Below are 13382 nucleotides of genomic sequence, written 5' to 3' on the forward strand. Positions count from 1 at the left end.
ACCATCACCACCATCACCAGTACCACCATCACCATCAGTACTATCACTATTACAACTAGCACTACTACATATCTCCATAGCTATCACCATCAGTACCATTACAATCCGACGACGATCTCTCTCCTCCTCCTTCTCCTTCTCCTTATGGCCGGATGGTTAGGAATATACATGTTCCATGGGGTTACGTTCTGAGTTCACACCGTTCCCCGCTGGGCACGCGGACCCCCCGGTAGTCCCTAGCAACTTACTATTCCACATAATGCGCGCTCATATCTCAGGATTATAAGGTAACCTGAGAGACAGCGGCTGAGAGGTTAGTGGGGGAGAATGTTATGCCCAGAGGCAAAGAGAGAGAGAGAGAGAGAGAGAGAGACATGGAGAGACAGACGGAGAAAGATAGAGATAGAGAAAGAGAGAGAGACGAATGGAAGGAGATAGAAACCTTGCACAGACGAAGAGTAAGAATGAAAGAGAAAGGTACGAAAGAGATATATCTCTCTCGTAGACTGTTGCCTTCCTCTATTCCGACGGGTCTTACCTACGAGAAAGAACGAGCACTGCGTCTTCTGTTGCCAACCATTCCATCGGTAATCCCTTCTACCTTCCTGCAAATTTTTAACCCCCGTACACCACCCTCAACACTTACCTCACCTCATCTCACCTCACCTTGTCTCATCTTACCTTACCTTACCTTACCTTAACTTACCTTACCTTACCTTACCTTACCTTACCTCATCTTACCTGATCTTTTTCATTTTCTCGTTTGTTTTATTTCGTTCTGTTGTTTTTTTTTTTTCCTTTTTTTTTTCTACTTTTTCTTTCATATGCACATTTATTTATTTTCGCAAATGGTTACACTATGAATACGTGTAATCTATTTCGATACTAATTTTAACTACGGAACGATTAACAAGAACGTAGTTAATCATTCCGTTTGATTATCACACAAATGTGCCTGCACGCTCCGGACTTGGATGATAAATTAGATCATCTATACTCCATTGTATAATACCTAACTAATAACTATATATATATATATATATATATATATATATATATATGTACCAAAACGATATTATTATTATTATTATTATTATTATTATTATAATTATTATTATATGTATATTCATGGATGGACAATCGTTTTGATTATTCATATTAATTAAAATGAGGATATTTGATAGTATTATAGTAGGATTTGTTTGATTTAGTGCGGATAAAGTGATCGGGCATGATGAAATGGAAGTTATAAATGGTGATTGGTAATAAAATGATGAAGGGATGGAAATGTGATGAGAGAAGGATAGGGATTGATAGGAAGGGAGAAGGGAAAGACCAAGGAATTGCAAGACGGAGAAGACAATTTTCTGCGAGTAACACGTAAGCTATGTAGGTGGGTGCTCCTTGTGTTTGTTGTCCACTTCGTTCGTTCGTTCGTTTGTTCGTTCGTTCGTTCGTTCGACAAGGTTCACGCAGCGCACCATCAGGAAATTACTGGTCAAAGCGTACGAGCCGTTACCAGTAGCGACCGAGGCGCTTGGAAACGTATTTCTCATCGAGTTTAATTAAACTTCGCCCGGCTGTTTTCTGTCAATATTTTCTCTTCCTCGAAAGCCTCGCAGACTCTACGAAAGACTCCTCTTACCATCACGTTACGACTTCTGCTATATTCTTCTACCAAAAGAAGAATTCCTTTTAATCAATTTTCAATTATCGATATATTATATTAACTTGACGATTTATTAACAATGGAATAATCAATTTTTCTTCACGTAATAAAAATATTATTATTATTAATTTCATTTAATAATCGTTAATGCAATTGTTCCTATCAAAATTCTATTAAAAAAATTATATATCTAATAGAAAATTTATATACAATTAATATATTAAAGTTTATTATAATTTTTCTCTAATCGTCAAATTGAAAATTAACTTTTTCATCAATACGTTCATATTATTTTATCGAGTGAAATATAAGAATAATATATCAATAATATTTATTATATTAATAATAACGATAATTGATATTATGCTATTTAAGATATAACTTGTAGTAAAAGAAAGAAAGAAAACAAAAAGAATTAATGAAACGAAGAAAAAGAAAATATTTTTGACACGAACTAAAAATAATTTCTATGATAATTAAGTAAAATAAAATTTCATAGATATATAGAGTGGATATATATAAAAAAAAAAAAAAACTATATGACTTGAGTGTCTATATGAAAATTATATCACATTAATTAAAGTTCAAGATATGTATATATATATATATATATATATATATATATATATATATATATATATATATATATAATGAGACGAAATCATTTAAACTCAGGTTTCCTTTAGCCACGTACACGCCAGAGAATGTGCACAATGTAAAAGGTGGTACCGTCTCTGGACGTTCGTCCTCGAAACGGTACCATGGTAAATACACATTGTGAAACACGCGTCACTTTGAATAATAAATCAATTTCGAGGGACAAAGACGGGCCATGATTATGTATGGACATCGTATCTAGTACGTAGAGAGTAGCCGAGTGGTCCATATAACTCTGAGCCGCTGGGTATAAGGTCTTTGATGTATTGAGTTGGCCCGTGTCGATTTGGTAAGTACCGTTCCACCCCATGGAACGACCACCCTCAACCTCCAGAACTTCCATTCGAAGGGCAAACAGTTACCACCACTCCTTCTTCCAATCGTCCTCTCTCTCTCTCTCTCTCTCTCTCTCTCTTTCTCTCTCTCTCTCTCTTTCTGCGTAACCTCCAATGTATCCCAGGCCGCGAAACTAGTTGTGTATCAACTGCCTTCGGAGTTGCTAGTTTCCTTAACTCTCGACCCAACCCAATACTCTCTTGTATCCTGAGTGGTGGTTACGATAACGAGGTACCAGAAGGATTCGAAAAAGGATTCGGAATGTCGTTTCGAAGGACTACCGATTGCTCACAGTTTATATAATCGCACACCATAATACTTGTCTCGCACAATTGATTTCTACAAATATTTGTCGTTCATCTTAATTGAACGATTTCATACATTACTCGTTTTCTTTTTTCTTTTCTTTTTTTTTTTTTTTTTTTCCCCAAATGTTTCTCGATTAATCGAACCGATGTTAATCATAAAGAATATGTTGCTTTAATAATATTTATAATAAGATTGGATAGATTTTTCTTAAGATGGAAGAATTTGATACGACAAAGATAACAATTATATATATATATATATATATATATATATATATATATATATACATATAAATGATTAAACTTATTATTATATTCCATCAACCAATTTATTCTCATTGCAAGTCAATTTTTAATTCGATTTCTTAATAAAGATATTCTTCATTTCTTACGTTTCAATTTTTTCTTTTTTTCTTTTTTTTTTCTTTATTTTTTTGTTTTTTTTTTTTTACCTATTTATCTTACCAATTAAATGAAGTGTGCCGTACAATAATATCCCAATAAAAAAAAAAAAAAAAAAAAAAAAAAAAAATATCAATTTGTATGAGATTAATAATAAATTTCGAAAGGGACGAAAAGATAGAGAAAGATAATAGGAGAAAAGAAAATAATGAATCCCATATACGTACATTTTGAGAGAAATTGAAAAGAATTACATTGAGATGAATTTATCTAAACATATTCTAAACATTTTTAAATAAAATAATCATATAAAACTATGAGAATTTGAGTTTGACGATCACGAATCAACATGAAGTTTTTGCACGGAGAAGAGAGAGAGAGATAGAGATAGAGAGAGAAAGAGGAAAAAAGAGAGAGAGAAAAAAAAGCAAGAGAGAGAGAGAGAGAGAGAAAGAGAGAGAGAGAGAAAGAGAGAGAGAGACAGAGATGACGACGACGACGAGATTGATATTGGTTTCTGAGCGAGTCGAGGAAAAGCGAGCCGGCATGGGTTTCGAGGGCGGTTCACTGATATTGGGCATTCAATCCTAGCCAACCCCGATTCTCTCACGCGCCCCTAACAACGCATTAACATGCATGAGCCCTGCGTGATTGTTTTACCCTAACCCGTCGGGCTCCGCCGCCACTGCTATCGCCGCCACTACCACCCCTTCCCACCTTTCGGCCTCAAATCTGAGTAGGCAGCGATCGACATCGTCGAAAATTCGGGAACGCGCGACGTGCGTGCGTCCGATGCAAATTTAATGTTGAATATCAATGCCGTTGGCTCTTCTCTCCCTCTCTATCTCTCTCTCTCTCTCTCTCTCTTTCACTCTCTTTCACTCTCTCTCTTTCTCTCTTTCTCTTTCTTTCTCTCTCTTTTTTCACGTAAATGTTTTCGAGATAAAACGAATGAGAAGAGAGAAAGAGAAAGATAGAATGAAAGAGAGAGAAAGAGAGAGAATGAAAAAGAGAGAGAGAGAGAGAGAGAAAATGAAAGAGAAAGAGAGAGAGAGGAAGAGAGAGAGAGAGAGAGTCAAGTTTATATTCGATAAATAATAATTTCTTATAAAAATTTCAATCAAATAATTTCGATCATTGAAAGAGAAAACTTGCCTAGAAAAGTATAAAAGTTAAAAATGTTAAATTATTTCAATGAACTACGAATATTGACAATTATTAAAGGATAAAATTCCATAGGTAAAAAGTATTTCATATTTGTTTTTTTATTCCCTCCCTCCCCCCGCTTTCTCTTTTGCCTTGTAATACCCACCAACATCAATTCCATCTCATTCATCCATCTCAACCACCCCAATTCCATCCTATTATCAACCCTAACTTCATCTATAGATATCAGAATAAATCCGATTGAGTAAGGCGAACGTAAAATTTCGATAATGCGAATGCTGTATAAAATTATGAGTGCCATCTTTGCTCTAGCGTCATTTACCTCCTCAAACCCTCAATTCTCAATTTTTCACTCTCTCCTCTTCCTCACCTACCTACCTACCTACCTACCTACCTACCTACCTACCTACCTACCTACCTACCTACCTACCTACCTACCTACCTACCTACCTACTTACTCTTCTTCTCGCGTGGACCTCTACTTCGTAGATACCACTTCTTCTTCTTTATCTTCTTCTTTCTCGTACCAACGATCGAACCCTCTCGTTTCAACCCTATATAGGTATTACCTATCAGCTCCGAGCCTATGAATACTAAGCAGTTTATAAAAATGTTGATTTAGCGCCTTTACCAACTTATACATTCTCCGTCATCTTTTCCTCCGCACCATCATCCATACCAACCCATGATTCCTCTCGACACTTCCTCTTATACGTTTTTATATTAAAACAACGATGACGGTAAGTTTAGGGGTGGGTGGGTGGTTAGGATTTTACCAGCACGTCGTAAATATTGAACTTCGTTTCTTTTTCCTGTTTCTTTCTTTTTGTTTTTTTTTTCTTTTTTTTTTTTTTTTTCAATGAACAAATTTTCTCTCTCTCTCTCTCTCTCTCTCTCTCTCTCTCTCTACTTTTTCATTTATTAATGTAATTTTCATTCATTTTATCTTACGACAAATTGATTCGATTACGACGAATAATAATAATGGTTTCTCTTCTACATTCTTCTTCTTGTTTCATCTTCTTTTTTCTCTTGTGTCATTTTTCTATCATATCGATCTTCCATTAAATCCATGAAAGATATTAAATCCGATCGATTCGTAAGATCTAAATTTCAGATGATCGTCAATTAAAATTCACAATTACAACGATAACTATGACGAATCAAGTTTTAATAGGAAAATCGTATATATAAAAATGTATATATATAAAAAAAAAAAAATAAAAAAAGAAAAGAAAAGAAAAAAGAGAGAAAGAAAAATAAAAAGAAAATTACAGAGAGTATAAAGATAGAAAAGAACAAACGAGAAAGAACAAAAAGAAAAAGCATGATACCGATATTTACGATACCGTAAGAGATTTTCACATGGCGTTGGTTCGTGGAATGAAATCAGATAAGACGCCATGTTGGGGCACTTTCGTGTCATCCCAGGCGGCCAATCAGCAGCGGGGAGGGAAGCCCCTTTCGCACCGCTTAAAAGAGGAACGGGAGGTTGAGGGGAGGAAGGGATATGAGGGTTTGAGGGGTTTGAAGGGGTTTGAGGGGTTCTGTGGGGGCTGGGGGAATGAGTTTTAAACTCGTCCGGGCTGATCCGCTGTAATTAGCGTTGGTGATCACTGGCGCGGCTAACTCGTTCGTAAGGATGCCCCTCAAATCAGAAACAAAGGCGGGTTCCTCCCATTCTCCGGTTTGAAGTCGTCGTCGTAGTCGTCGTAGTCGTCGTAGTCGTCGTCGTACTCCTCCATCTCCTCGTCCCTCTTCTCTCCTCTTTCCTCAAACGAAGCCTTCTCCTTGGGCCGATTATAGGCCGGAGAATCGATACCCCCGCGGGATTTAATCTCCTTAATCGGTAATTATCCCCACCCTTTCTATCCTCCACCAACCTCTTCTCGTTCGGTCGTACCAGAAACCGAAGGGATATAAAATTGGGTTATAGCCGACTGAACGAACCTCTCATCCTATTCGAATACCTGCTCAAAGAGAGATCTGGTCTCCATTAAAAAAGAAGAGCATACCGTTTCTTTCTAATGGTATAACGTGTCTCTTCTTTATTTTCTTAAACCTTACGGTTACGAGACGTTTTAACCAGATGGAAATGGCCGACTATCGGATTTATTCCGTCTATTTATTCTTTTTTCTTTTTTATTGTTTTGTTTTATTTTTCTTTTGTTTTCCTTTAAATAATAACAAACTGTACGATAATATCAAGTCGCTTGTTATTCGATAACACGGGCATTTTGATTACTTCATATTTTAAATGTTTCCTTTTTTTTTTTTTTTCTCGATCTTTAATATCATTTTTTAACAAATTTAACACGATGCAATCTTACGACCTAATGTTTTAACGATACAATTTAAGAAAGAAAAACAAAGAAGAACACAAATAAAAGTTTACTCCAAAAAAGTTTGCAACAATTACAAATATCATATTTCAATTTTTATTCGTCAACTACGATCGACGTATTGACATAAATGTTAACGAGTGTTGAAATAATTAAAATCTATCAATTTTAAATGCAAAAAATAATACAAATAATAGATATAAAATCAATATATATATAGATCTAATGTTGAATATCATTTTCTTTTTCAATCCGAATACGAATAATTTCAAACTATGGATAATCTTTCTAACAGGATGTTATTGGATAAACTTAGAAGAAGAAAAACATTTTGAGGCACGAACATGTTCTATACACACACATACATATATATATATATATACATATATTTTTTTTTTCTTCTTGGATTACAATGGAAATTCCTCGTAAGAAATTTTTGGAAGGATTTCGTGAATGGCGTTCACCGATGCCGGCAAACCGGTGAACTGACACATTGTGTTTGCGGCACGTTGACAAGCACAAGTCACGGTAGAGTTTTTCCTAACCCGAATCTACCACGTTAATTCCCCCCTTACCTTATTTCGTCCGTGAAAAGGGAAGTAAAGGGCAAGGTAAACGCTTAGAAATCAGTAGGACATCATCGGGATACAGATGTTTGACAAAACAGCTGAGCTAGAGCAGAACACATAATAGCATTGGAGGATTGGATATATGCGAGAACGCTAAGTAGCAATCCCACAGGATCTATGGGACAATAGAAGACCCTTCGTATATTTTGACTTTTTGACAGATGGTTCCTGCCACTGTTACTACGATCTTCGTTCTATTCAACATGGATCCTGCCGATAATCGTCAAGCAAAAGTTGATGTATCTGTAACAGTAAAATACAACATATTATAACGAATTCAGATCAATGATCTTTTATATATTTATTTATATTAATCAATGAAAATCAAATACGTTCGTTGATCTTATAACGATATTAAAATATTTAGATACAATCTTTGCGTTTGACAAAGGATCAGTCAATTTTGTAAGAACGAAAGTTCTTAAAAAAAAAAAAAAAAAAAAAAGAAAAAGAAAAAAAAGCGAGAAAAGTAAATTTCGAAAATTATTACGTATCAATGATATTACTCTAACGTGTAATCTTAAATCGACGAATATAAAATTATTAATCGATCAATGATAATATTAATATGCAAAAGTTAAACGTCTATATATATATATATATATATATATATATATATATATGTCGAAAAGCTTAATAATAACTTGTAAATAAAAATGTCTAAGTTCATACAATGAAAATACAATGAGGTTTACTTTTGAACGACAGTTAAACAGGCATCGTCGACCAGCTGTAAACATCTCATTCTGTTTAACATTGACTTCGAATCAGAAAAGAAAGTAGAGGGTACTCCCTCCCTTCCCCCCTCTATCTCTCTCTCTCTCTCTCTCTCTCTCTATTGCCACCCTACTAAACTCCTCACTATTGCCACCCTACTAAACTCCTCACTATTGCCACCCTTTTATATATATATATATATATATACCTTTTTTTCTTTTCTTTTTTTTTCTTCAAACAGACACAGAGCAGGTAAAGGTAATGTTCACGCAGCATGAGTGCAACCCTCGGCGTTGTGCTCTTTTCTCTCTCATTTTCTATCTCTGTCTCTTTCTTTCATTCGGTTCGGTTCGGTTCGATTCGTTCGTTCGTTCGTTCGTACGTACGTACGTAGGTACGTACATACGTGGACTACGACGTCTACGAGGTTGAGGACGAGAGAATGATGACGACGATGGATCACTGGATCCGTCGTAACGTTGAAGAAGAGAAGAAATAATTGGCCGTAAAAGGCACGTTTCCCCGTCGACTTCGTGCCGTTGCTCAATACGATGTGACAGCGGGGGACGATCTGTTGTGACCGTCACCACAATGAGATCCATCGTTGGTGAACAGGATATACTGCGGATGCTTCCGAGAGAGAGAGAGAGAGAGAGAGAAGAAGGTCGAGAAGATAGGCCGATGACTCTTCTTACTGTGACCTTCTCTCTCTCTCTCTCTCTCTCTCTCTCTTTCTCTCTTTCTCTCTCTCTTTCTATCTTTTTTTCTCTTTCTCTCTCTCTCTTTCTGTCTTTTTTTCTCTTTCTCTCTTTCTCTCTCTCTCTTTCTTTTTATTCTTTTTTATGTACCCTTCAAGATTCTATCGTATAATATGAAAGTTTTAGTTTCACTATCGACAATATATTATATAAATATGTTTGTTTATCTAACAAATTGGATATTTCTTTTTGAAAAATTTAATATCTAATCGCTATACCATATGGTTTAAGTTATTAATCAATATAAAAGAAATATGATTAATTTTGTATCGATTTAATAATATTATTGAGTTATTAAAAAAAAAAAAATTAATAAATAAATAAATAAATAAATAAATAAATAATGATAAGAATATTACAAATTTAATTATCCAATTTAACATATGACTCCGTAATGTCGGTCAATACAAAACGATTTTTTTCATTTTATGTAAACTTAAATATGCATTGTATGTATATCGTATTAATTAATTAATCATAATTATGTATATTAATCATAAACATATTATATAATAATATATGCTTATAATTCGTTTGATCAATTAGAAAATGAAACAAAATAATAAAAGTTTTATTTATTATCGAAAATATTTCTCATTTGTCATTATTTCGTAATTTTTCATTCATCTACATTCCCACATAATAAATTACGATTCGATTGAATGTTAAATGATTCCTTTCTTTTTTTTTTTTTTTTTTTTTTTTTTTTATTTACACCGATCAACATCCTACGTAATGAGAGAACAACAGTTCGATTACAAAAAGGGATTATCGTATAAAGATAATTTATAATTTAATATGATAATTTATATTTAATCTATATTAAAATATATTTAATGAACGAAGAAAAATCTCTAAGAAAAAATTTTACGATTATATATAAACTTCTTTTCTTTTAAATATTAAATTAAATTAAAATCTTTAATTTCAATGGAAAATCGATTCTTAACACCTTAAAACGGCAATCTAGTATGGATGGTCGAAGAAGCGTTAAGAGCTCCTTCGCAAATGACCATTCCGAAATGTAGCCATTGAATTCGGTCTGCGGTTTGGAACGTTGTTCCGAATGTAGTACAATCGTACAGTGATTCTCGTAAAATCGAATCGCCAACATCGACGTTCTACCACAATGGCCTACCATCGACTTCGTGACACCATTTACAGGGAGATCGATATATTGGAATAAAAAGGAAAAAAAGAGAAAGAGAGAGAGAGGGGGGGGGTAGAGAAGGGAAGAAAAGAGAAAAAGAAACGACAGTAAAAAAAGGAACGAAACAAGAAAGGAAAAGAAAAGGAGAAAAGATTTGACGCTATTTCATTGGAAAGCGATCGATCCTCGATCTCGATCATGAGAAAGATCTAAATTCTCTTGATTTTCTTCCTTTTTTTTTCTTGTCCTTTCCTCCGAAGGATTCCACGAGGCAAAACGTAAATAATAATAATAATAATAATAATAATAATAATAATAATAATAATAATAATAAAAAGAGGAAAGAAAAGAGAAAAGAGAGAAAAAAAAAAGAAGGAAAAAAGAAGCGAAGAAGACGAAGAAGAAGAAAGAAGAAAGAAGAGAAAAAAAAGAAGAACGTAATGCGAAATCGTATATCTCCGAGTACACGTACTTTCAAAACGACTGGCTTACGATCCTCGAGCGTGCGGAGACCTGGTCATGGATCCTGACCACCCTGGGAGCCATGATTTATGGTGACCCATCGTAATAGCGTGCGATTCAGCGCTCACAGAAAATATTTTTGTCGGGTCTCTCGATTGTACGTGGTCGGAGACTTGGCCAAACATTTTCATTTGTGGAACTGTGGGACAGAGAGAGAGAGAGAGAGAGAGAGAGAGAAGAAGAAGAAGAAGAAGAAGAGAAAGAGACAAGAATAAGAATAAAGAGAGAAAGAGAAAGAATAAAAAGAAGACCATTTTCATTTGTGAAATTGTGTAAGAGAGAAAGAGAAAGAAATAAGAATAAATAAAGATACAGAAAAAAGAAAGAGAGATCGAAAGAGAGAGAGAGAGAGAGAGAGAGAGAGAGAGAGAGAGAGAATATATAGTAGACGCATATAATAATGGGTCCAACGAGTGAGAAAAGTGAAACGTCACGACTCCAAGCAACAGCATCCGTGAAGCAGTCCTTGTAGATATGAGAAAGAGAAAGAAAAGGAAAGAGAAAGATAGCTAGATAGAGAGAGAGAGAGAGAGAGAGAGAGAGAGAGAGACTCTTTACTGGTAAAGGCTCGCTTCCAAAGGTGTACACGCGAAGCGTGTAAAAGACCACCTGCTCGTGACATCTTATTTCGTTCCAGAGTGAACGGGCCATGGTGATTACCGTTTAACGATTACAAGCGTGTCCAGGATACCTGTAACGCCTTCATTCATTACCACCTACCGCTCCCTCCTTCACTTACTCCTCCACCACCTCCTTCATCACCACCTTCTCCACCTACTCCTCCTACTTCTCCTTATTCTCATCCTTCTCTTTCTCGTTCTCCTCTTTCTCCACTTCTTCCTCACCACCACCGATTAATTAATCCTACGCTCTCTCTCTTTCTCGTTCTCTCTCTCTATCTCTCTCTCTCTCTCTCTCTCTCTCTCTCTCTCTGTTTCTGTCTTTCTCTCTCTTGCTTCTCCTCGTCTTTAACGAGATGCGAGGCCACGGGCGGTCAACCATGGACGAGTTCAAGATGATACCTACTACTACTACTACTACTTCTACTACTATTACTATTACTACTACTTCTAGTACTATTAGTACTACTACTATTACGTTTTATATCATCTAAAAAAGATAAACTTTCCAGTTTATTTATCTTTTTAGTTTCTTTTCCTCTTCTTCTTTTTCTTTTGTGTGTTTTTTTTTTTTTAATTTATTTTATTTCATTTATTTATTTATTTATTTACATTTTTGTTTTTCTTTTCTATCTCTATATATGTATATATATATATATATATATATATATATCATATAATATATGATATCTACTACTAAGTTTTATCCCATCTAAAAGAAACTTTTTATTTTATTTATTTATTTCCTCCTTCATCTTCTTCTTTTTTTTTACATTTATTTAATTAATTAATTATTTAATTAGTTAATTAATTTATTTATTTTTTTATTTTATTCTTCTATCTCTAAAAAAGTATATATGTATATATACTTATATATATCTGTCTTTTTTGCACTCTCTCTCTCTCTCTCTCTTTTTCTGTCTTTCTCTTTTTATCTCGTTTCTCTCTATCTCTCTCTCTCTCTCTCTCTCTTACTTTAAGCGTCAGTAATATGCTAGGATCAGTCACGTACGATACATAATTCAGGGCTTTTTACTCGCACTTGATATAATAAATTTTAACGAAGTAACACATACTCGAGATTCGAAACCGCATTCCAAGATTTTCTTTTTTCTTTTTCTTTTTCTTTCTTTTTTCTTTTTTCTTTCTTTTTTTTTTTTAATTCCTTTTCTTTCCCTCTTTTTCCTTTTCTAAATCGACCGCTCGGATACTCATTACTTCGTAGATCCAGTTGGTTCTTGTACGGTATATATAACGTGATAAATACATAGATCCTCACATTTACACATACCATACAAAATATATATATATATATATATATATATATATATATATTTTACTACTCGATAATGTTGAACGATAAATATTAACGATTAGAATCGATTCATTGACACATTAGAAAATTATCTTGAATAATTTTCAATCTTTTCTTTTTCTATTTCACATTTCCTTTTTTTATTTCTTACTTTTTTTTTCTCTCTTTCTACCTCTTTCCGTATGAATAACAAGAACAAAAAATATTCCGTATGATTTCTTAGAAAATAATACTGGTTCTTGGCACATTGTGGGTGGCATTTTCACACTGTGAATTTTTCGCTCTTTCGGTTCTTAGTTATTGGACTACGTGAAAAGAAGTCTTTCCATCTCTCTCTTTCTTTCTTTCTTTCGTTCTCTCTCTCTCTCTCTCTCTCTTGCTTTCTTCCATCTTCGTGCTCCTCAAATCGCATTTATCCGCGAGTTACGAGCGACCCTCTTGTGCCTACTCCACTTTGGTATACCTTTATGGTGTGCCTATAGAGACGTCAATCAATCGGCAATGCTTTCCTTTCAGGATAATTCTAAAGTCTGTTCCCTCGTCAATCGATCCGAGCCCTTATATTTTCCTTTCTTTTTTCTTTCTCTCTCTTTCTCTCCTTCTTATTTCTTAGGTCGATCTCCCTCCCTCTCTCTGTCTCTCTCTCTCTCTCTCTCTCTCTCTCTCTCTCTCTCTCTCTCTCTCTCTCTCTCTTTACGGTTTTATACCAAGAAATTCAAAAGTAAAGCCGAGGAAAACGTTCCTCCGTGAACATCCGTGAAGATGATACGAAAAGTCGCACATCTGCGAT

The sequence above is a fragment of the Vespa crabro genome, chromosome 12 (genome assembly GCF_910589235.1).
Source record: "Vespa crabro chromosome 12, iyVesCrab1.2, whole genome shotgun sequence".
NCBI classification, from domain to species: Eukaryota; Metazoa; Arthropoda; class Insecta; order Hymenoptera; family Vespidae; genus Vespa; species Vespa crabro.